General features: G+C 34.7%; 1 protein-coding gene and 1 pseudogene across 7 annotated transcripts in view; one reads left to right on the top strand and one right to left on the bottom strand.

The window, feature by feature from the left end:
* LOC136793662 (NAD-dependent protein deacetylase sirtuin-7 pseudogene) overlaps positions 1–11,678 on the bottom strand; it is a 30,735-nt pseudogene extending 19,057 nt beyond the window's left edge.
* Positions 1–27,224, top strand: part of ERBB4 (erb-b2 receptor tyrosine kinase 4) — a 1,132,189-nt gene that overhangs the window by 372,342 nt on the left and 732,623 nt on the right. The window lies entirely within an intron of this gene.

Here is a 27,224-nt window from a genome sequence, read left to right as displayed (position 1 = left end):
TACAATTCTGAAAATGCATTCAGAATGAATGGGAACCAGGTTTGGTTTCTTGATTTCTGAAACATTATTCAACTATGAATTAGATTATATTGATAAAAATATGATATACTTTAATTATCCAAAATATCTTTACTTAAGATAAAATTTTTTATCATTAAGATATGAAATTGGTTCATGAGTTTCTTTTCACAGGTTTAAGTGTCTAAATTTTAATTGGTTAACATTGACCCTATGGTTTGCAACATACATTGTAAAGGAACAGATGGGTGTGTGATTAATCTTCAAAATGTAACTTGACTTAAATACCCTTAAGTACCATAGGCCCCAGGTTTTTAAAAGGTAGAAGCTATACAAGTAAGTTATACCATTTAAATGAATCTCCATTTTGGCTCTGGATAATAAAGATAATCATATATTTGAAATTTAAAAATCTTTCTAGTTCAATAAATAAGACTTTTTATAATACATAGCTATAAATGGCTGAAAAAGAATAACATTCAAGAATTCCCACTTAGAAAGTAATTATTCCTCTGAATATTTTATTATGTTGTGTCTGTATAGACTTTACTCTCAAAAAAGAATGCTTTCATTAGTTTTACAAAGACATATTACAATATGATGAATAATATTATAACTAAAATAGTTTTACTAGCAATAAAGATGATCTTACAATATAATTGGTTTACATCTTTTGGTGCTTATCAAGATAATATTTTTAACCTGACAATGTCAAATTTTAGTGTAGCAGGTATAGTATGAGGGTTCGAAATTGAATCTGATCTAATCACTTAGGGATATTGTAAACAAATCAATGTGAACTTTTGCACTGTAATAGAAAATACTTGGATATTCAGGGTGAAAGACTTACAATGAGAGAAGAAACTCTTTTCTTTCAAATGGATTACAGTAAGATACACTTATTTTTCTTAATATTTTGTAGTATATATCATGTGTCTGTAACATATTTAGTGCACTACACTAGGCACTTCATGGAATATAAACTTGTTTATAAATTGGAACATTGAAGATTCTTATTATTGAGCCTGATATGCCACTCTTGAGAAGTAAACTTGCAAGTATTTCAAGAATGGAAAGAAAAAAGATAATAGCTTGAAGATATGCAGGGGGTTTGCAGAATTTTACAATTTTTATTTGCAATAATGAAGAAAAGAGATTGACAGAAATCTTGAAATAAAATGACACTAGGAATAGTTAAGAGTGTGGAGGATTAGCAAAAGCCATGACAGGAGTAGAGATCTGGATAAACTGGGGAAGAAAAGAGAACAATCATTATTCAGTTTATTCTAGGAATTGTGAATTAGAAGTCACTAGTAATTTCAAATAATAATAAAATAATCAGATTAAAGGGGGGAGGGAAAAAATAATAAGAGGATAGCCACAATATCATGAATTGAGCAACAAATATGGAAAATAATCTGTTTATATATCTTCACCTCTCACTTAATACTCAACATGCATTAAATAATAGCCCATATGTGAGGAACAGTGACAGGCATCGAATCTCTATCCTCATGTAGCTTATGTTGTAACAGGGAAGACAATGAACACATTGCAAGTATAAGCATATGGGAGACTGTATCAGATAGCATTCACCTAGTCAGAGAAGTCGTGAGGGAAGGTTACCTAAAAGAATAACGCTTAAGCTGAGATCTGAAGGATCTAAGTAAAACAAAGCAAAACATTTGTAGGTAAAAGAGGCAGCTAGGCAAAATATGATTCAAACCTATTCAACAAGGGAAAAAGTGGCACTAGATGAAACTGAAGAGGTAGGCAGAAGGTAAATTGTCTTTGTGATAAAGGTTCTGTTCACTAAAACAATGAGAAGTCTGGAAAAGTTTATGTAGGAGAGTGACACCATTAGCTTTTCAAGTTACAGAAAGCATTCTGGCTTCAGAGAAGAGAAGAAAGAAAGGTAGAGGGCGAAATGTTCACGCTGATCATTCAAGAGGGTGTTATAGTGCAGGCTGATGTAATAGTTTAGACTAGAGTTGAAACAGTGAGGAGGAGGAGTGGAAAGAGAGAGGGGGGGGAACATGCAAGAGAGCGGAGAGATATTTGCAAAGAAGAATTGACAGGATTGGGATTGGCATGATGCATGGCTGCTTATCTCTGACCTGACAAACTGCATTGATTGTGGCTCTATTCTCCAAGATAGGGACTTCTAGAACTGTGAGGGGACATGGTAAAGTCAGATTTGAAGATTTTTCTTTGTAGTGTCTGTGAGATATCGCAAGGATATATCACTAAAGAATATTATAAGATTGAAATGCAATGTCTTATTTCATGAGGTTGTTAACTGTCAATGAGCTAAAATTAGACTTTAATGAGTGTGAGAACATATTGCCATATATCAGAACATTAGGAGCTCTCAGTCACATTATTTGTATTTGTAACATCATTTCTAATATTTCACCTTGAAGATCACTCATGCCTCTGAGAATAATTTGTATCTGACTTTGCATTATTATTTGTTCTATTTTACAACACTGGCTATAGCCCTGAAACTCATGGTATTATCACAAGTCAGAGTCACTTAAATTTCCTTTCTCCTTTGGAATTGCATGGCATTAATTTAACAAAATAGTAACAGATTGAGTATTGCATATTTAAAAATCCAGTTTTTTTAAAAAAATTTAACAGGTGTAAGACTGATATTCAGGTTGTCAAATTTATTTTGATATTTTTTAACATAAGCTACTTCAATGATTCCATATTGTGGGATATTTATTGACAATACAAAGATAGAACTTTTTTTTTTTCTGGTTGAAATCTTTAATTGGAGAAATGATCATCTCACATGCTGGTTATTGTAATTCAATATTTTAGAAACCAGCTTCAATATTACCAATAATAATCAAATGTTTTTTACAGTTTTAAAACAGTACTATAGTGATTCTGCATTTATCTAGATGGTGTAATTTTAAACCATTTTCCTCTGCTTCCCTTATAAACATTTGAGTCAAGTAAACTCCAAGTATTTTATGATCTTAAGGTTTCAGGCTCTGAGTAATATCTAAAATCTGATCTTAGTCTAAAGAAGAGAGAATAATGCAAGTCTTACATGTTTAAATTATATTTTAAGGGAGATACGCTATTTTTAAAAAAAGACAAATTTAAAACTTTTTTCCATTGCTTTCACAAGATGTGAAAAGGCAAAGACAAGTATGAAATTCTTCTTTCTTGAAAGAACCACTAAGATGTAGAGAAGTAGAAAACATTTTGACATGTGTTATTTAGCTGCATACCTCCATCATTCAGTATTGTTCTTTTGAATATGTGTTGATTTAGAAAAAAAAATAGACCAAATCTCTTCTTGGATTTTTCTCATAAATTTTTGTTGGCTTATTATTCTTTGACTCTTCAGTTTACTTTGCCTAAAGAAAGAGCAGGGAAGAAGGAGACATTTAAGATCATTAGGAAAAGGAATATAGTTAGACAATCTCTTGCTCTAGGGTGGGAAGATTCAGTAAAATTTGATTAAAATCAGATCAGGAACAATTTAGTGAGATTAAGGAAGAACCTGATTTATAGGTTGTCTCTTCACACCTACACTTGTTTGAGTGTTTTAATTGTCTTTACAAGTGAAATAAATAAAATAATGAGCTAAGTCAGATAAACATATATGCAGTTTGACTGATTTGACTGAGGGATATCTTACCGAGTTAGACGGATTATCTGACACTCTTGAGTAACTAAACCAAGCAGAACGGTTAAGCCAGTTTGTAGGAACACACATTGTTAACGTGAGCAGCCAAGAGCTAGGATTGCTTAACGAACATGGCACAAGGTAGTGAGCCATATGTTTGAAATGATTTAGGTGAAGCTTGCCAGAGGCAGAAATGGGCTAAATGACCTCTGGAGGCACTTCCCAGTCCTATGTTTCTCATTTAATCTCATTTTAATTTTTAAATCTATATGAAGGATACAAACATATTTTGTTTCAAAATGCCTTGAGTTCAGTTAGGTGACAGACAATTAAAAGGAATGAATTTTTTTCAAGCAAACACTTGAATGCAATGCTAACATAGCTGTTTTGATCAGACACCAAATACTTTAAGTTGTAAGATAATTAACTTTACTCTTTAAAACATTCATTAGACAACTGCCTAAGAAATTTTTATGTATTTATTTGCATGTTTAGAACAATGAAACATAGTCATAAAACATTGAAATATGTCTTTATACTCACAAAGCAAAATAAAACTCTCCCAAAATATGCTTACAATTTAACTTCTTTCTTCCCCTCTCTGTCCTCGGCACCTACTCTATAGCTGAGAAACAGTTTATCTGATTTTCAGTTTCTCTTATATCCACTTTTAGCCAGATTCCTCCTCAATTCTGTCCCTCCTTGTTTTTCCTCCATCCACTCAGGAGCCAGATTAGTCTGATTTCCCCCAGCAATTTAGACTGTGAATCCTATTTAATGTCATTTTTCCAAAGCAGCCCACCCTCCTGACCATGGCCATTATGAGTTATTCTGCACTGAGGAAGGTCTGAAGTACTTATGTGTTAGCAGGTTAAAAAAAAAATCATCTCTTGGAGGGGTATTTATATTTTAATGGAATATGATTTCCAAGTAGCCAAAAAATTGAAAACCTCAGTTAAGATTGTAGTCATCAAGTGGTTGAGGCTATTTTTTGTCTGAGGCCTACAAAACACATTCTTGAAGAACAGGTAACTGTGATCTGATGGGTGTGGGTATTCACATATGTATATGTGTGTGTTGTGAACAAACACTGCATACCATGGGTGAAGGTTGTACTAGATTGGTCCTTGTAAATCCTCACATATGAAGCCAGGAGACTTGATGCCAAAAAAAAAACAAAATGACTTCTTTTTTGGTGAAGTTAATCTAACCTATCTTTAAGGAAGGCAAATGAAACCACTTAGTGAGCCTGGTATTGAATTAAGGAGACATTTGTGAAAATATTCTGGGTTTTGAATATCCCTTTTTAAAATTACAATGCTACAATTTTAATGTTACTTTCAAAACTATATAAAATTGTAAGAAAGAAATTCACTGCATGGGAATTCCCTGGCAGCCCAGTGGTTAGGACTCAGCACTTTCACTGTGAGGGCCCAAGTTCAATCCCTGGTTGCCAAACTAAGATCCCTCAAGCCTTGTAGAGTGGCCAGAAAAAAAAAAAAAAAAAAAAAAAAATCACTGCAGTGAGATTGGGTGATTGGTAAAACAGATTAAAAACAAAAAAAATAAACAAAAACACCTGGTTCATTTGTACTCAATCTCTTAAGCTGTTAGTGAGCATTTACTGGGTGCTCAAAACTGTGACAGAATAGATGTTAAGTGTTTGAGCTTGAAGATTCAGGGAGTTGTTCAGGAGTAAGGAATTCAGAAAGATATATAAGGCATAATCCTTGCCTACTGGAATCCCCACTTTGTTAGTAAAATGACATTAATATAACTAAAACAAAATCAATCAATTCAAAACCTTATATGAGTAAGTATTACAGTATATGATATAGCTCTCAGTGTCTGAAGTCAGGGGTGTGAACGTGGTAATTGATGATGGTTGAAGTAGTCAAAAAGATAGGATTTTCAACTGGGTCTTAGCAAGTGGTGGAGTTAAGATTTGAGAGGGAAAAGAGGACCAGGTCATTTCAGGAAAGGATCAAGAGTTAAACAAAGTTCTGGAAATGGGAATTAGCCCCAGGCACCAAGAACCATGCTCCTTGATTCAGTCCATTTCTTACTCTGTGATGCATAAAATGTTTTATTTCATTTTAAAATGTTTAGTCCACTAATGACGTAAGGCAGGAGAAAAGCAGTTATCAAAATTGCTAATGATGCTTATGGTCACTTCATAAATATGATTTAATGATTTTGGAAACAGAGTAGAAACAGAGCATGCCCAAAGCAGTAACAGGCATTTTTCAAAAGTGTCAGCTTCTTAAATCATAAATCCGAAAGGAAAAAGAATGGACCTTTCTCCTATGGTTAATCTGTAAAAATATTTTTGGAAAAATAGAAGAGTATCTTTTTTTATTGTTCTTGACCAGTAATAGTAAAATTATGCATAAATGAATTTTATGGTCACTTGGCATTGTGGATTTTCCTGTCAAAAGAATTTAAATTTCTTTGTCCTGAAAGAATGCTCTTGTATTCTTATATAATAGAATTTTAAAATCTTGTATAGTCTATTTTTATAAATTAACTAAAAATCTAACAAAATTTTTTTCTCCATAGTACAGTATTTCAATGCATTTGAATAGAAAATACTTACATATTAAAAGTGATGACAGCAATTAAATTCCTTTAAAAACATAAGATAGGTTTTGTTTGAAGAGTGAAGTTCAAATCCAATATGTTTTTTAAAATTTTTATTGGAGTATAGTTGCTTTACAATGTTGTGTTAGTTTCTGCTGTACAGCAAAGTGAATCAGCTATATGTATACATATATCCCCTTTTTTTATTGGATTTTCTTCCCATTTAGGTCACCACAGAGCATTGAGTAGAGTTCACTGTGCTATACAGTAGGTTCTCATTAGTTATCTATTTTATACATAGTAGTGTATATATGTCAATCCCTATCTCCCAATTCATCCCACCCCTTCTTTCCCCCTTGGTATCCATATGTTTGTTCTCTACATCTGTGTCTGTATTTCTACTTTGCAGATAAGTTCATCTGTATAATTTTTCTAGATTCCACATATAAGCGATATCATATGATATTTGTTTTTCTCTTTCTGACTTACTTCACTCTGTATGACAGTCTCTAGGTTCATCCACGTCTCTGCCAATGGCATAATTTTGTTCCTTTTTATGGCTGAGTAATATTCCATTGTATATATGTACCACATCTTCTTTATCCATTCTGCTGTTGATGGACACTTAGATTGCTTCCATGTCCTGGCTATTGTAAATAGTGCTGCAGTGAACATTGGGGTGCATGTATCTTTTTGAATTATGGTTTTCTCCAGGTATATTGTTTTCTTGGATTTTCTCTGAGTGGGATTGCTGGGTCATATGCAAAGCAACTGACAAGGGATTAATCTCCAAAATATACAGACAGCTTATGCAGCTCAATATCAAAAAATCAAGAAATGGGCAGAAGACCTAAATAGACCTTTCTCCAAAGAAGACATAGAAATGGCCAAGAAGCACATGAAAAGCTGCTCAACATCACTAATTATTAGAGAAATGCAAATCAAAACTACAATGAGGTATCACCTCACACCAGTTAGAATGGGCGTCATCAAAAAATCTACAAACAATAAAATGCTGGAGGGGGTGTGGAGAAAAGGGAACGATCTTACACTGTTGGTGGGAATGTAAATTGATACAGCCACTATGGAGAACAGTATGGAGGTTCCTTAAAAAACTAAAAGTAGAACTACCAAATCCAATATGGTTTATGTCACCTAATTTAGTCATATCTCATCTTTGATTTTATAACCAAACTAGTTTTTGCTATATATGTACATCTTCAAGAATATTGTTCTAGTTATAAAACCAATAACTGTGATGGTACCTGCTAGTTAAAAGTTGCATAGCAAGTTATCCAGACTTTCAATAACTCAATCCACTATTTCTAATATTGCAACATTAGCATTAAGTCATAATCCTAGCAGAGTTTAAAGTGTTATGACAATAAAATTATAATCCTTTGCCTTTCATATCTTGAATATGAGTGCGTTTAAAGGAAGAACTAAAAAATAAACTGAGTCAAATGTTTTACTTCTTTTTTCTTATTACAACCTCAGGTGTCTATGCTATAGCAGAACTTTAGGGTTTCTTTACCACCTTCTATACTATAGCACTTCTAAAAGGCATATATTGTGCACATGCTTTTGTTATAAAACAATTTTAGTCAAGCCTAAAATATAATTTTAACATATGTCTAATAATCTATTTGAACTCTGTAGCAGATTCTAAATTGAAACTGATATTGTTTTTTACTTTACATTTTGGCTGTATCATTTTTGAACAAATGGCTAAATTGTGTGGCCAAGGTTTCAAATAATGGTCATCACTGTTAATAACAAAATTTTTTCCCTTTTAATAATTTACTAGGTAGGAACATTCATTTTCCAAGTCAATACGAAACGAGCAAACACAGCAGACTTTTACCTAGACAAAGATTATGAATAGTCTATTCAAAACAAGAACACAAATGGCTATTATACACAGAGGTATACACGGAGGTGGACTTTTAAGAGGCTCTCCAAAACCAAACCAAAGCAAACAAACCTGGTTTCTATCACATGCTGATTTCCAAGGTGTAAACACTTTTATCCATGATCAATATCAAGCTACCACCTTGATGTCATTTAAGGTGGAGTTGGGAAGAGAAACTCAAAACCTGTGAGAGTGAGCTCTAGCACACCACTTAAATGAAATATGCTCAACCTCTCTAATACAAAATACAAATTAAAACAGCAGGAGAAAGCAGCATTTTTCACCTACAAGCCTGACAAAGATGAATGTGCATGCTCTTCCTTCCAGCATTTAAACCTCTATAAAGTTTATCCAAAGAAAATAATAGGACAAGTTCAAAAAAGTGTGGGTACCAGCATGCTCATTATAACGTTATTTGTACTAGTACAGAATTGGAAATAAACTAAACTTTTATAAATAGAGTCAATCAAAAAGCAGTCTAGAAAAGTGGTCAAGGATGAAAGCTTTGGAGTGACATCACTTGTGTTCAGATATCTACCCCAGCAATTAGTGTATGACTTTGGACAAGTTATTTAACTTCTCTGTACTTACTTCCTTGTCATTAAAATGGGAACGATAATAGTATTCATTTCATGGTGCTATTATGTGAATTAAATGAGGTAATAAGTATTAGGGATTTAGAATATTCCTAGCATGTAGTGAGTATTTGGGGAATGTTAACCATTATCATTATTATGATACATCTGTTCATTTAAGGACTGTTTTAGTTATTAAGTGAATTTAATATTCAACATCAATCTATAATTATAGGCCAGACATTAAAATATGGTAAGGATACCACATAAATAATCGCTGACCTTGTACTGCTAGTGTTTCTCACAGCATATTAGTTATCTGACAAAAAATATTTGTAACCCATGTAGAGGGACAGATACATTAACTATGATTTTGTTTGAAAGTAAATGCCCCTTTACAGGTAGAGGGAAATGTGAAGAAGAGCTGAATAGGTCTCTCCTTACCCTGAGGAGCCTTAAGACTCATGGATGTTGATTCTAATTGGAAATTGAGTCTCTTGCTTTTATAGGTCTTTTCATAAAACTCTCTCCTAGCTCATTAAATCATTAAATTAATCTATCAGGTATTAGTTTTGATTTTTATTAATTGTGACTTGTTTTTCATTATGAGATCATTGTCAGTCATGAACATAATTGCTGCATGTTGGAACAAAAGCAAATTTCTGCTGAATGAAGGTAGAACTGTGTAGTATAAGTTGAAATTCTGGGTGGTAACCATGTGTGTATTATTAGTAGTAACAATATGTGTTATTATTCAGAGTCAGTATGATTTCAGTAAAATAAATTATTTACAGATTTTCAAGAGTAACGGATAAAGAGGTCTGCATTTTGCATAATACTGTATATTATTTAGTTTTGTGTATCATTTATTAACCTCTCAGAAATTATATATCTATATATTATATATGTCATATTTAATGTCTATCACCAGCCTGACAGAAAAAAATATATATGTGGCAGCTATATGATGTGGACAAAGCTAAACATTTGAAAAACAGAAAGGCAAATTTATATAAAACCAAGTTTTAAACTTTATCATAAATCATGTCATGTTATCAGGGAGCAGTCTAGAAGTGTGGTCAAAAAAAGATGATCTGGGCTTCCCTGGTGACACAGTGGTTGAGAGTCCACAGGCCGTTGCAGGGGACACAGGTTCGTGCCCCAGTCCGGGAGGATCCCACATGCCGTGGAGCGGCTGGGCCCGTGAGCCATGGCCGCTGAGCCTGCGCGTCCGGAGCCTGTGCTCCACAACGGGAGAGGCCACAACAGTGAGAGTCCCGCGTGCCACAAAAAGAAACCCAAAAAACAAAAAAACAGATGATCTGATTATCTGGAGAAAGACTCCCTGGATTCCAATTCTGACTCTAGGACCTTGTAGCTATAATGGGGGTGATTATTCTGATGGCCATAAAAACTTGTCAGCAAACATAAAGTAAACGCCCCTAGGAGTATGTACAAAAAAACTTAGAAAATATTCAGTTGAATTTTCAAACGAGGCAGAAGATATTGTAATTAGAAATACACATTTCTAAATGAATAATATGCTATTAGAAAATGATAAATCAGAATTGTGGCAACTGTGAGTTAAAGAATTGGTGACGTTAGAGAAAATGTCCTGGGATAGGAGGATAGGAGTTCATCCTGTGTTTTAAGAATGGCCCAGTGCAAATATATACAGCATAATGTTTTGTTACTGGTTAATAGGGTTTTAGCAGAGAGTCAGAAATCTGATGGGATGATCTATGAATATAAACTGCCACATGGAATATAATGGTTTTAAAAGCAAATGAGATGGTAGCTTACATCTGAGCTGAAAAGTGAGAGTTACTATTTCCCTTCCAAATTCTTGAGGAGAATGTTTTCAGTCTAAGTGGACTTGTTTCTTAGATCATGTATCCACTATGATTATAATTTTGCGGCCCTGAGATGATCCAGGTGTTTCACTCACCAGCCATCTGTCCAAGGAAAAATACGCTTATCTTGAATTGACAGGATATCACATGTATTTAGTGGAGTTTATCTTCACAGCTGGGCAAGAATAAATAAAACAGCAGTGTAGCCCGTGAGGATATATTATATGCTTCAATTATTGGTCCATTATATCACAGGGGAGAAGTTACATTTCAGTACCTAACAGGAAATTTTTGCTTAGTAAGACCAGTTCTTTTGGGCTGCCCTGGCAATTATGACCACGATTCCCTCTCAAAGGGAGCTGCATGGCTTTGTACTGCAATTCTTCAGATATAATTTTTTATAAGAATATACATAAAATATTTTTACCCCAATGGGCCCGTTTTCTAGGTGCCATTCACTGAAATTTATTTCTCATTACCTGTAATTTGCTTTCTCATCACATTTATGACATTGATATCACTTTAAGAAGAGTTTTCTCTTTTTTTTTTTTTTTTGGCGGTAAGCAGGCCTCTCACTGTTGTGGCCTCTCCCGTTGCGGAGCACAGGCTCCGGTCGCTCAGGCTCAATAGCCATGGATCACGGGCCCAGCCCTCTGCGGCATGTGGGATCTTCCCGGACCCGGGCATGAATCCGTGTCCCCTGCATCAGCAGGCAGACTCTCAACCACTACGCCACCAGGGAAGCCCAAGAAGAGTTTTCTCAATCTCATGAAAAATAAATATTTTAAGAAATGTGTGTAGATTTAGGAGACCACTCTCTGTAATGCAACTGGATCAACCTAATGAAATAGTTCATCAGAATGTTTGTTTGTAATTGGTGCATTTTCCATGGAGAGGAGTTTTCTAGCTCAAATATCTATCATCTTTGATTTATGGCAACTTGACTTGAAATAATTCACACTTACATCCATACTAGCACTTGTAAACGGCAGCTTGTGAATTAACATGTCATCATTCACTTTTGATGAAATGAATCTAGGCACAAATGCAGCCCAAGGGCCAGCAACTTGATCCCTAATTCCCAATCCCATCAACCCATGGTAATCTTTACCACTTCTATGTTAATATATTTCTTTGTTACTCCTTTCTCCTAGAATTTATCTACCCTGTCCTTTTAGTCTGTCCTTATTTTTTTCTCTTTTACTAATTTTAGAATATAATGTTCTTAAACATAAGAACTATAGCCTACTCTTTACTCTTTTGCTTTGTTTTTTGGACCACCCTCAATGCTTAGCACGTTGTGTAAAAAACAAAACAAAACAAAATAGAGCTCTTAATGTTTGTTGTATTGCATTGTATATGCCACAGGGATTTTTTATTTTATTTATTTATTTATTTATTTTGTGGTATGTGGGCCTCTCACTGTTGTGGCCTTTCCCATTGCGGAGCACAGGCTCCGGACGCGCAGGCTCAGCGGCCATGGCTCACGGGCCCAGCCGCTCCGCGGCACGTGGGATCCTCCCGGACCGGGGCACGAACCCTCGTCCCCTGCATCAGCAGCCGGACTCTCAACCACTGCGCCACCAGGGAAGCCCCCACAGGGATTTTTTAAATGAGAAAATAAAATAACAAAAAAATTACTCTTCAAAAAGTCGAGTAGCCCTATAACTCCTCCAAAATTTCCTCAGCAATGATAAAGCAGGTTTTCTGCATTTCACAACTCTAAGATTTTCCTATTTTTAGATTTATTTGTTTCAAATGATGTCAGAACTTTATATACTATAGACTAATTATTCTAGGTCTTACTAAATATAACATGATTTTAGTTAACTTTTCATTAGTCTGAATGTAATTTAAGAAATACTATACTAAAAAGGATGCATTATTACTTTTATATTTGATGAATTGGGTATTTCTGATCATTTCTACAAAAAGGTGAGAGTCAAATCTTGGTTCAGAAGCCTAATTCTCTCTTATATTTGGGTTTCTATGGAAAAGTCAGGTTTAGTTTACAATACCATTATCTAGAGTATAATGTGTCCTAATTGAAAGAATTGCTTATAGGTTTCTTTAAAATTATTGACTTGTTTTGAAGAAGGGAAGAAGGGTTCCAACACAAAACAAACAACGTAAAACACCTGCTTTTATCTTCAAACCTTTGATTATCAATAACTTTACATAAATAGTGACCATAGTGAAAGTTAAAGTTCAGTAGTCATTTTACCATACTAGAGTGTTAAACTATCACTAAGATGAATTTCATGACATACATTTTGTTTTCATTCACATAATGCAAGAATATTTGAGTTCAGGGTTTTCAGTATCTACCTCTTTTATTTTCTCCAGTTTTACTGAGATATAACTGAGGTATAACAGTATATTAGTGTAAGATGTACAACATGATTAGATATACATATATGTTGTGAAATTGTAAGGGCAATAAGTTTAATTAAACTCCATCATCACACAGTTACAATTTTTTTCTTCTGATGAAAACTTTTAAGGTTAATCTCTTTGCAATTTTCAGATATACAATACATTATTGTTAACTATAGTCACCTTACTGTACACTCCCAGAGTTTATTATCTTCTAATTGGAATTTTGTACCTTTGACCACCTTCAGTCATTTTCCTCACCTCCCATTCCCCTTCTCTGGCAACCACCAATCTGTTCTGTTTCTATGGGTTTGTTTTTTTGAAGATAACACATATAAGTAAAATCATACAATATTTGTCTTTTTCTGTCTGATTTATTTTCTTAAATTATAAGACCTGCGATGTCCATCCATGTTGTCACAAATGGCAAAATTTCATTCTTTTTATGGCTCAATAATATTCCATTGTATATATTCCACATTTTCTTAATTCATCCATCCATTGATAGACCTTTAGGTTGTTTCTATGTCTTGGCTATTGTAAATAACGCTACTATGAATATGGTGGTGCAGATAGTAATTTTGTTTCTTTTGGATATATCCCAGAAGTAGAACTGCTGGATCATATGATAGTTAATGCCTACCTCTTATACATACACATTTTAAGAGGGGGAAGTAAATTATAAAGAAAAGAAACCAGAAACCTAGTAGTTTTAATTGACATCTCCCACTCTGATGCCCCTAATATTCAACCTATCACCTAGTCTTGTCCATTTTGCATTCTGTGGATCTTATGAGTCCCTCCACGGCCTTCCTTTTCTGTGGCTCTCACCTTAGAACATTATCATCTTATTAATGTGATCTCTTGACAGGAATACTTACCTCTTAACTGGTTTTCCATCAAACCCAACCCTCCTCCAATATGATATAGAGTAGTCTTTTCAAAATGCACATATGATTTTATCATATTCCCTACCACTGCTTAAAAACCTTCAATGGGTTACCACTGTTTTTAAGGTAAGGCTAAATCCTTACATAGTCTATAAGCACCTGGATGTTACAGTAACACACCCCAACCCCTATGTCTCCAAGCTTTATCTATCCTCTTTAGTCCTTTTATCCTTCTTCTGGATTCTGTCATTCTCTTTTCAAGCCACAGAGTATTTGCATACTATTTCCTCTGTTTGGAACACTCTTCCATGTACAACCTCTGTCCCAGTACATGAATGCTCTGCCTTTTTAAATTTTTTTCATTCTTTAGATCTTAGCTTAAGCATTTTATCCTTAAGGACCCTCTCTTTTGAACTTATGGAGCAAAGTTGTTTTTTTTGTATTTTTGTTGTTGTTGTTGAACATATTCATAGAATACTTTTCTTATGAGACAAGCATTCTTTAGGGTGATTAATATATATCCATCCTGGGCTTCCCTGGTGGCGCAGTGGTTGAGAATCCGCCTGCCGATGCAGGGGACACGGGTTCGTGCCCCGGTCTGGGAAGATCCCACATGCCGCGGAGCGGCTGGGCCCGTGAGCCATGGCCGCTGAGCCTGCGCGTCCGGAGCCTGTGCTCCGCAACGGGAGAGGCCACAACAGTGAGGCCCGCATACCACAAAAAAAAAAAAAAAAAAATATATATATATATATATATATATATATATATATATATATATATATCCATCCTTCTAGATTGTAAGTCTGAGAGTACTTGATTTGCTTACCACTGTATCTCTAGTACCTAGCACAGTGTATGGCACATTTGGAATGAATAAAAGAGTGAATAAATGAACAGCTGGTGTATTGTGAAGTCCAGATGATTGATAAGCTTTGTAAACAATTTTAAAAAATCAGAGTGAAACTTTGACATCATCTTATATTAAGGTAAATGGGAGTAGAGGATGGCTGATACATCTTGATATGATTCATTACCTAAATCTGGCATTCAAATAGCATTGGGTAAATACAAAGAAACCTGCCATACACTGTGAAAGCTCAGATTATTTCAAAATCATTATCCTTGTATTAAATTTGCTAAGTGAATCTTGATTCAGCATTGCAACTTTTGATTTAATTATTTTAGTTTGATCCATAGTTCTTAGCAGAGTTACTGTGTGATAGGCAGAACCAGTAGGAAATTTGAAAGAAAGAAAGTTGGGAAAAAAGATATTATAATTATTTTTCATGAAAACATTATAGGGATTTCTTATGGATAGTGTAATTAATGTTTTATTAGAGTTTCCTACTATAAAATTTTCATCTTACAAAAAAAGCCTACAGTTTTTACATGGTGGTTGCAAGTAGACTGACAATATAAATATGAAAATTTGAGCACATTATGTGAATTTTACAAATGAACTATTAGTCATATTAACCATGATACTTATGAATATCTTCATTAAATTTAAGTTGTTGCATCTCATCAGTGGAAATAAAGTGAACTTCATTCATTCGACATTTATTGCCTACTTATCTGCCAAGCACTATCCTAACTGCTGGTGATAACTTAACATAAACGTGAAAGAACATTGTTTCTAGGATTGAAAGCGAGAAAGCGAATAATTCTGTCTGTGACATAAGGGGAAGGCTCTATGCACAATATGGTGATATTTACACTGGATCTTGAAGAAAGAGTAAGAGTCGTCCAGAGAAAAAGGGACTAACATTGCTGGTACAGAAATAGCAAATGCAAAGTCATACAGCCAAAAAAAAAGAGAGAGAGAGAGAGAGAGAGAGAACTTGCTTTTAGAAATTTTAGACCAGTTTGATGTAACTGTAATTTTGGATGATTTGAGTGGAATGGCAAGAGATGAACCTAGAAAAAGGTATAGTTGTACCAAACTATGAAGGACTTTATATGCCATGCTAAGGATTTTGTAATTTATCCTTAGTCAACAGGAGAAATTTAAAATTATTTAAATAGGAGATAGAAATTTGGAGGTCCTGTTTATTCCTTTTTCCCACCCAAGTTTGGAAGCAACTGAAACATGTACTCAGGATAAAGATCAAAATTATTACTAGATTTAATGTGTGGACAAAATGGCTTCCTAACACTTTACCCCAGAATTAGTCTTATTTCTCCACCAAAAGATCAGGCCTCTTCTTTCAGAATTAAAATTCAAATACTGTGTGGAAAAACTTAAGATACTGAAGAAAGGCCCTTTCCAGAAAAACAGAAGAAGAGGCCGAGCTGAGTTTTCTTACTTTTTTCCTTCCAAACTTCTCAACAATAAATTATCCCACCCTTGCTAGGTAGGGGACAACAATTTAACTGTTGCCCAGAGCCCTCCATGTGGAAAAACAGAGCCAGAGAATTAGGTGCCCCTTCCTGACAAATATAGAATGGATACCAGAAACAGACAAAATGGGAAAGAAATTGGTGGTTAACAATATCTTCTTGTAGAAAGTTCAAGGAGGCTGAATTCTGTAAAACATCTGGGCTGTCAGTTAAGCTTATCCACAAGAGTGAGTAACTTAAGTATTAAAGAAAAACAAAATACACACACATTGCCTTCTATCCAGGAAGAGAAATATGTAGATGATAATATGGATTTATGAGAAAGCTTATTATAGGTGTCAAGCAGTATATTTTTATTCATATGATGAGCTTCTTAGGAAATCAAAATCTGTATTTGAAAAAAAAAGATATTTAACTAAAAGTGTGATAAAAAATATCTTATTCAAGTCATCCTTTTTTTTAATGATTTTACTGTGATATCTTGGTAACCTAGAACAACAAAAAAAGATTGTAATCCTCATGAAATAAGTTCTTTTAATACTTTATTGCATATATATGAAATATATGAGCACATATATTTTACATTATCATGTATGTTTTTGAAAGAAAATTGTTCTTAATGGAAGAACTGTAGGTATATAGATGCTAAAAATCTAAAGTATAAAATAAATGAAAAAAAGATGTTCTTACTGAATAACTTTGATTTAAAGTTATTGAGCAAGTAGCATAATTCAATTAAGCAGAAATTATATATTAATATCCTTACTCCTATGACACACAGGCATCTTTACCTTTTTTTTCCCCTGGGAATGGGATGCCTAATCCCTGAGCAAACTTCCCAACTGGTGCTGCTTGTGAAGAAAAGTATATTCAGGAGAGTATTTGGAAAGGACTAAAGAGAAAACATTGCTTTAGAAGATAAAATAGTCCCTTTGCAAAGAGTTTCTGCTGAAAGATCAGCTGTTATCCTTATGGGGATTCCCTTGTATGTTATTTGTTGCTTTTCCCTTGTTGCTTTTAATATTTTTTCTTTGTGTGTAATTTTTGTTAGTTTGATTAATATGTGTCTTGGCATGTTTCTCCTTGGATTTATCCTGTATGGGACTCTGCGCTTCCTGGACTTGATTGACTTGATTGCTTTCCTGTCCCACATTAGGGGAGTTTTCAACTATAACTAGCAGAAATGTGCCCTGTTTCATATACAATTGGTCTTTGGAAGCTTGACCCTGTTCTAAAATATTTATATCTATCTATCTATCTATCTATCTATCTATCTATCTATCTATCTATCTATCTTAACTTGTATGTGTTAGTCCTCATGACTATTGTTTGTAAGAGAATTTGAGAAAAGTTCTCAAAACACTGATCAGATATATTATAGAAATTAGAGACTGTACACAATTAACAACAAACATCTTCCATAAATGGCTAAAGACATGGCTACTTCATTAAACAGCAAAATATTGAGTAGACAGTATGAAAATCCAAAAGCGTCAAGTTTTAAAGTAGTCAAATCATATAACTCCTCTTCCTTCTTTCCTCTGAAGAGTTTCTCGTGAGTGTTCTTGACACACATGTCTCCCTCTAATTTTTATCTGTACCTGCAGTTTTCTGTTAGTTCAGATACAGCAGGAATCTGTCTAATGGCAGACCTTTACTGAGACAGACAGTTAATGGGAACAGTAGCAGCCCTGAGGTGTGTTTATACAGTCAGACTCACTGCCTCTACTCCTGTGATATATGAACTACTTCGGAAGTTTCCCAGCTGTTTCAGTGGATAAATCATGGCAGTAGGAGCTCGTATTTAACCTTCAGTGTACTGGCTCAATACTTTGTAGTCCTTTTCTTTTATCTCTTTGGGTATCTGGAAGAGATTTCAAACGGGCTTGTCTATGTGCAAAGGACATTGTTTTCTCTCTCGGCCACCTCCCACCTCATTTCAACCGGACCAGGAAAACTCTGAAACTCTGCTTATGATTTGCCTTCTGTATTACTAATTAGAGACCTATTTTTAAAGTATCTTAATATTATTTCATGGATGTACCAAAATTTATTAATTGGATTTATTAGTTGAATTATCTATTGATGGGTAGGCAAGATTTCCCTTCTTTTTGCTAATTACATCTTTGTCAAAATATATTTTTTTTGCATATAACGTTATATATCCATGTCAGTACTTCTATAGAATACATTCCAAAAATTGGAAATGTTGAGTAAAAGGATATATGAATTTAAAATCGTATAGTTACTGATCAATTTCCCTTCAAAATAGGAGTAGTGACTAGTGAATTACATATTCTCTAAGTCTTAATAAGTGTACCTGTTCCCTCACATCTTTATCATCTGAGTATTACCAAGTTTTCAATCTTTTACCTATCTTATAATAGATGCAATTATATATATATATATATATATATATATATATATATATATATTCACGAATATGACTGAATTTAACACCTAAAACCTTTAATTACTTCCATTCGACTAAAATACAAAACCTAGTTTGACGTTTGGGTTGCTTTACAGTAATTCAAGCCTCAACTCTACCATTAGTCACAAAAATTCGCTACTTTGGCTGTATGCCTCATTAACAGAATGGGTTCACGTCATCATTTTTATGCTTTGCAGTTTTCTTTTACTGGAAGGTAATATCTTCTTCACTCTCTGTTTCTTGAAATTCTAGCCATCCTTTCAAATCTGTCTCACATGTTTGTAGTATAAGCCTTCTCTGATAAGCCCAGTAGAAGTTAGTTTCTCTGCTTTCCTTCTGGTATTGAATTTTTTGTCCCTCCATATGGTACTTGTATCTTAATTTGCTTACACACCTAATTTTTCCTACCATATTTTAAGACCATAAAGAATCTGAAATTATGACATGTCTTTCTCTCCCACAGTTCTTAGATGGTGCCTTCTATTAGAAACTGTCTGTTTAAAGGATGAATGCATGCATGCATATCCAACACTGCCTAGTGCATGCATAAGAATCATTGAGGAAAAAGAGATGCAGTGCCAGAAGAACAATCTTAATAAAAACAAATTGATGTGCATTTCATATCACATACTACATACTAAACATATAAATCTATGAAAAGAAAGAATATTTTTCCTTTATTCTTGAAAGAGTCAAGTCTAAAATGACTCCAGTGCATTCCTCAGGATTTTGAGAATGGAGAAATGGAGGATTTTATTTATAGAAAACAAAACACACTAAGTGGCTGCTGCTTAGGGAGAATTAATCTTAAAGATTTGATTTTCACCAAGTTGTTCCAACAGTGGATATTTCAAAGAAAAATGAGACAATCTTTGTAGAATTGTTTTGCAAATGTAAAGTATCAAACAAATAGAATATCATTGTATTCTTTTTACCAGCAGTCAACCAACCACATTTCCAAACACATTAGTTTGATATACTCTCATCTACTTCTGTAGTGATAAGAAGAATGTCCTCAAGAATTTTAGAATGCTAAAGTAAGATGCCTTATAACATAGCTTTGAGCTTAATACCAAGGTGTGAATGATCTGATTTGATCTATAAGATGCCAAAGGGCAGAGACTGAGACTATATTCTTTAACATGGTTAATTTAGTGCCTAACAGAGTGGCTCGGTCAATATTGTACCGAATTAAGTTGTGCACTCAACTGAACAGAATCTGAAGCTGAGAAGGTGAGAGAGTGATCTTATCAGAGAGCAACTTCCCGAAGTATAAGTAAGAACAATGTAGACAAGCATGGAAATAATAGATTTATGTTAAAAATATATATATTGTTGTAAAATAAATCTGATTTTGCAAACATTGTTTATAATTGAAGCAGAAATTAAAGTGTTATCAACAAAAATTGGGTCAAAATAATTGAGGATTTAATTTGTCCCTATGTGTTGGTTAGGATTGTATTTGGCTTTCAGTGACAGTGAGATGGTAGGAGGGGTGCAATCACAATAAAATCAAATCCCATAACTGCTGGGTGGGTGATTCACAAATTGGAGAACACATACCACAGAAGTCCACCCACTGGAGTGAAGGTCCTGAGCCCCACATCAGGCTTCCCAACCTGGGGTTCTGGCAACGGGAGGAGGAATTCCCAGAGAATCAGACTTTGAAGGCTAGTGGGATTTGACTGCAGGACTTCAACAGGATGGGGGAGGGGAGGACAGAGACTCCACTCTTGGAGGGCACACACAAAGTAGTGTGCATCAGAACCCAAGGGAAGGAGACATGACCCCATAGGAGACTGAACCAGACCTACCTGCTAGTGTTGGAGGGTCTCCTGCAGCACTGATGGTGGCTGTGGCTCACAACGGGGACAAGGGAACGGGCAGCAGAAGTTCTGGGAAGTACTCCTTGGTGTGAACCCTCCAAGAGTCCACCATTAGCCCCACCAAAGAGCTGGGTAGGCTCCAGTGCTGGGTCACTGCAGGCCACAAAACCAACAGGGAGGGAACCCAGCCCCACCCATCAGCAGACAAGCAGATTAAAGTTTTACTGAGCTCTGCCCACCAGAGCAACACCCAGCTTTACCCACCACCAACCCCTCCCATCAGGAAGCTTACACAAGCCTCTTACATAGCCTCATCCACCAGAGGGCAGACAGCAGAAGCAAGAAGAACTACAATTTTGCACCCTGTGGAAAGAAAACCACATTCACACAAAGATAGACAAAATGAAAAGGCAGAAGGCTATGTACCAGATGAAGGAACAAGATAAAACCTCACAAAAACAACTAAATGAAGTGGAGATAGGCACCCTTCCAGAAAAAGAATTCAGAATAATGATAGTGAAGGTGATCCAACACCTCAGAAAAAGAATGGAGGCAAAGATCGAGAAGATGCAAGAAATGTTTAACAAAGACCTAGAAGAATTAAAGAACAAACACCTAGAATAATTAAAGAACAAACAAACAGAGATGTTCAATAACTGAAATGAAAAATACACTAGAAGAAATCAATAGCAGAATAACTGAATCAGAATGGATAAGTGACCTGGAAGACAGAATGGTGGAATTAACTGCCATGAAACAGAATAAAGAAAAAAGAATGAAAAGAAATAAAGACAGCCTAAGAGACCTCTGGTTCAACATTAAACACAACAACATTTTCATTGTAGGGGTCCCAGAAGGAGAAGAGAGAGAGAAAGGACATGAGAAAATATTTCAAGAGATTATAAGTGAAAACTTCCTTATCATGGGAAAGGAAATAGCCACCCAAATCCAGGAAGCACAGAGAGTCCCAGTCAGGATAAACCCAAGGAGAAACATGCCAAGACACATAGTAATCAAATTGACAAAAACTAAAGACAAAGAAAAATTGTTGAAAGCAACAAGGGAACAATGACAAATAACATACAAGGGAACTCCCAGAAGGTTAACAGCTGATTTCTCAGCACAAACTCTACAAGCCAGAAGGGAGTGGCATGATATACTTAAAGTAATGAAAGGGTAGAACCTACAACCAAGATTACGCAGCAAGGATCTCATTCAGACTCGATGGAGAAATCAAAAGCTTTACAGACAAGCAAAAGCTAAGAGAATTCAGCACCACCAAACCAGCTCTACAACAAATGATAAAGGAACTTCTCTAAGTGGGAAACACAAGAGGAGAAAAGGACCTACAAAAACAAACCCAAAACAATTCAGAAAATGGTCATAGGAACATGCATATTGATAATTACCTTAAATGTGAATGGATTAAGTGCTCTGACTAAAAGACAGAGGCTCGCTAAATGGATACAAAAACAAGACCCATTTATATGCTGTCTACAAGAGACATACGTAAGACCTAGGGACACATACAGACTGAACGTGAGGGGATAGAAAAAGATATCCCATGCAAATGGAAATCAAAAGAAAGCTGGAGTAGCAGTTCTCATATCAGATAAAATAGACTTTAAAATAAAGAATGTTACAAGAGACAAGGAAGGACACTACATAATGATCAAGGGCTCAATCCAAGAAGAAGATATAACAATTATAAATATATATGCACCCAACATAGGTGCACCTCAATAATAAAGCAAATGTTAACAACTATAAAAGAGGAAATCCACAGTAACACAATAATAGTGGTGGACTTTTACATCTCACTTACCCCAAAGGACAGATCATCCAGACAGAAAATTAATAAGGAAAGACAAGCTTTAAATCACACAATAGACCAGACAGATTTAACTGATATTTATAGGACATTCTATCTGAAAGTAGCAGATTACACTTTCTTCTCAAGTGCACATAGATCACATTTTGGGTCACAAATCAAACTTGGTAAGTTTAAGAAAATTGAAATCATATCTAGTATCTTTTCTGCCCAGAACTCTCTGAGATTAGAAGTAAATTACAGGGGAAAAATACATAAAAAACACAAAACACATGGAGGCTAAACAATTTGTTACTAAATAACCAAAAGATCACTGAAGAAATCAAAGAGGAAATCAAAAGATACCTGGAGACAAATGACAATGAAAACACAACAATCCTAAGCCTATGGGATGCAGCAAAAGCAGTTCTAAGAGGGAAGTCTATAGCAATACAGTCCTACTTCAACAAACAAGAACAATCTCAAACAATCTAACTTTACACCTAAAGGAACTAGAGAAAGAAGAATTAAGCAAAACCCAAAGTTAATAGAAGGAAAGAAATAATAAATATCAGAGTGGAAATAAATGAAGTAGAAACAAAGAAAGCAATAGCAAAGATAAGTAAAACTAGAAGCTGGTTCTTTGAGAAGATAAACAAAATTGATAAACTATTAACCAGACTCCTGAAGAAAAAGAGGGAGAGGACTCAAATCAATAAAATTAGAAATGAAAAAGGAGAAGTTACAACAGACACCACAGAAATACAAAGCATCCTAAGAGACTACCAGAAGCAACTCTATGCCAATAAAATGGACAAGCTGGAAGAAATGGACAAATTCTTAGAAAGGGTATGACCTTCCAAGACTGACCCAGGAAGAAATAGAAAATATGAACACCAATCACAAGTAATGAAATTGAAATTAAAAATCTTCCAACAAACAAAAGTCCAAGACCAGATGTCTTCATAGGTGAATTTTATCAAATATTTAGAGAAGAGGTAAAACCCATCCTTCTCAAACTCTTCCAAAAAATTGCAAAGGAAGGAACAGTCCCAAACTCATTCTACGAGGCCACCATCACCCTGATACCAAAACCAGGCAAAGATACTACAAAAAGAAAATTACACACCAATATCACTGATGAATATACATGCAAAAATCCTCAACAAAATACTAGCAAACAGAATCCAACAACACATTAAAAGCATCATACACCATGATCAAGTGGGAGTTATCCCAGGGATGCAAGGATTTTCAATATATGCAAATCAATCAATGTGATAAACCATATTAACAAATTGAAGAATAAAAACCATATGATCATCTCAATAGATGCAGAAAAAACTTCTGACAAAATTCAACATGCATTAATGATAAAAAGTCTCCAGAAAGTGAGCATAAAGGTAACCTACCTCAACATAATAAAGGCCATATAAGACAAACCCACAACAAACATCATTCTCAATGGTGAATACTGAAAACATTTCCTCTCAGGTGAGGACCAAGACAAGGATGTCAACTCTCGCCACTGTTATTCATCATAGATTTGGAAATCCTAGCCATGGCAATCAGAGAAGAAAAAGAAATAAAATGAATCCAAATCAGAAAAGAAGAAATAAAGCGGTCACTCTTTGCAGATGACATGATACTATACATAGAGAATCCTAAAGATGGTACCAGAAAACTACTAAAGCTAATCAATGAATTTGGTAAAGTTGCAGGATACAAAATTAATGCACAGCAATCTCTTGCATTTCTATACACTAACAACGAAAGATCAGAAGGAGAAATGAAGGAAACAATCCCATTCACTACTGCAACAAAAAGAATAAAATACCTAGGAATAAACCTATGTAAGGAGGTTAAAGAACTGTGCTCAGAAAACTATAAGACAGTGATGAAAGAAATCAAAGATGACACAAACAGATGGAGAGGTATACCATGTTCTTGGATCAGATGAATCAACAATGTGAAAATGACTATACTACCCAAAGCAATCTACAAATTCAATGCAATCCGTATCAAACTACCAATGGCATTTTTCACAGAAGTAGAACATAAAATCATCAAATTTGTATGGAGACACAAAAGACTCCAAAGAGCCAAACCAATCTTGAGGGAAAAAAATGGAGCTGGAGGAATCAGACTCCCTGACTTCAGACTATACTACAAAGCTACAGTAATCAAGACAATATGCTACTGGCACAAAAACAGAAATATAGATCAATATAGATTAATGGATCAATGGCTGGAATAGAAAGCCCAGAGGTAAACCCACACACTTATGGTCAACTAAACTATGACTAAGGAGGCAAGGATATACAATGGAGAAAAGATTGTCTCTTCAATAAGTGGTGCTGGGAAAAATGGACAGATACACATAAAAGAATGAAATTAGAACACTCCCTAACACCATACACAAACATAAACTCAAAATGGATTAAAGACCTAAATATAAGACTGGACACTATAAAACTCTTAGAGAAAAACATAGGAAGAACACCCTTTGACATAAATCACAGCAAGATCTCTTTTGACCCACCTCCTAGAAAAATGGAAATAAAACCAAAAATAAACAAATGGGACCTAATGAAACTTAAAAGCTTTTGCACAGCAAAGGAAACCATAAACAAGACGAAAACACAACCCTCAGAATGGGAGAAAATATTTGCAAACAAATCAAAGGACAAAGGATTAATCTCCAAAATATATAAACAGCTCATGCAGCTCAATATTAAAAAACAAACAATGCAATCAAAAAATGGGCAGAAGACCTAAATAGACATTTCTCCAAAGAAGACATACAGATGGCCAAGAGACACATGAAAAGCTGCTCAGCATTACTAATTATTAGAGAAATGCAAATCAAAACTACAATGAGGTATCACCTCATACCAGTTAGAATGGGCATCATCAGAAAATCTACAAACAACAAATGCTAGAGAGGGTGTGGAGAAAAGGAAACCTTCTTGCCCTGCTGGTGTGAATGTAAATTGATACAGCCACTACGGAGAACAGTATTGAGGTTCCTAAAAAAGTAAAAATAGAATTACCATATGACCCAGAAATCCCACAACTGGGCATATACCCAGAGAAAACTATAATTCAAAAAGACACATGCAGGGTTTCCCTGGTGGTGCATTGGTTGAGAGTCTGCCTGCCAATGCAGGGGACATGGGTTCGTGCCCTGGTCTGGGAAGATCCCACATGCTACAGAGCGGCTAAGCCCGTGAGCCATGGCCACTGAGCCTGTGCATCCAGAGCCTGTGCTCCACAACGGGAGAGGCCACAACAGTGAGAGGCCCGTGTACTGAAAAAAAAAAAAAAAAAAAAAAAAAAAAAAAAAAAAAAAAAAGACACATGCACCCCAATGTTCATTGCAGCACTATTTACAATAACCAGGTCATGGAAGCAACCTAAATGCCCATCGACAGATGAATGGATAAAGATGTGCTACATATGTACAATGGAATATTACTCGGCCCTAAAAAGGAACAAAATTGGGTCATTTGTAGAGACGTGGATGGACCAGAGACTGTCATACAGAGTGAAGTCAGAAAGAGAAAAACAAATGTCGTATATTAATGCATATATGTGAAATCTAGAAAAATAGTACAGATGAACCAGTTTGCAAGGCAGAAATAGAGACACAGATGTAGAGAACAAACGTATGGACACCACAGGGGGGAAAGTGCCCGGGAGGTGTTGGTGGGATGAATTGGGTGATTAAGATTGACATATATACAATAATGTGTATAAAATAAATAATAAGAACCTGCTGTATAAAAAATAAATTAAATTAAAAAATAAAATAAAATTGAACTTAAAATCTGTAAGTTTTATTCTTCTTTAAAGTAATTAGAAGAGATCAGCAATAGGCATAAAACCGTTATAATCATTCCTCCAATTGGTCAGGATAATGGAAGAATTATTTAACTAAAAAACAAAAACAGGAGGGATAATTGATCAGACCCCTCTGATGGATGGATAGAAGCTTTCAATAAGGTCATAAATAGGTTTGATTGATTTTGACTGGTTTTCCTCTAAGAGAACTCTTATTTTCTAAGAATTAGGAAACAAGGCTCAAAACTACATATAAAATTAAATATTGATAAATATGGGTCCAGGCCAATATTTTTGGTGCCTCAGTGACTCATGTTGCATCACATCTTATTTCTCTCCCCTCTTTTTTTCCTTGTCCACTGTTTCAAAATCAAGATATTGCCCAGTCATACTTAAATATAAAATTATTTCTGCCAAGTGCCACACCTCTACATCAGCATTTTCATGAGAAATCTTAGTCACAAATAATTTCAAATTTTACAGTAGGCATATTAAAAAAAATAAATAATACAGAGGTGAAAATAATTTAATAACCTACTTTATTTAATTAATATACCCCAAATAGTATCACTTCAATATACAAAGTAATTAATGGGATTTTTTTTTTTTACATATTATAGCTTCAAAATTCAGTGTGTATTTTACACTTAACAATACATATCAAGTCAGACAAACCATGTGCTAAATACTCAGTAGTTACATGTGGCTAGTGGCTGCTGTATTGGACAGTGCATCTCTATGTACATCTAGCTTTTACCCTTGGTGCATGTCTAATGTTAGTCTATTTGATATAAAAATTGTTCAGTTTATCATATACAAAAGATTTTTCCTAAAAATATGGCATTAATACTAAGCTGGAGAGCCACATGTTCTATAAAAGCACAATATATCTTTTTATGACTGTCTTTTAATGGTAGAAATCCAGTGAAAAAATAAGCAAGATGTTGATTCTGTGGATTTTTTTATGAACCATCTCAAATTATATTAGCCCATATAATTCAGTTGAAACTATTATTCATTGGGCCATCATCAGTTTATCGTAGACTGATCAGAAAAATTCTAAGAGTGAAAATTTTCATTGCTTGTTTTAAGATTTTTAAAAATAATATTCAATATCT

Source organism: Kogia breviceps, chromosome 2, assembly GCF_026419965.1.
Source record: "Kogia breviceps isolate mKogBre1 chromosome 2, mKogBre1 haplotype 1, whole genome shotgun sequence".
NCBI classification, from domain to species: domain Eukaryota; kingdom Metazoa; phylum Chordata; class Mammalia; order Artiodactyla; family Physeteridae; genus Kogia; species Kogia breviceps.
The sequence above is the reverse complement of the archived record's forward strand: the minus strand, read 5'-3'. Positions and strand labels throughout refer to the sequence as shown.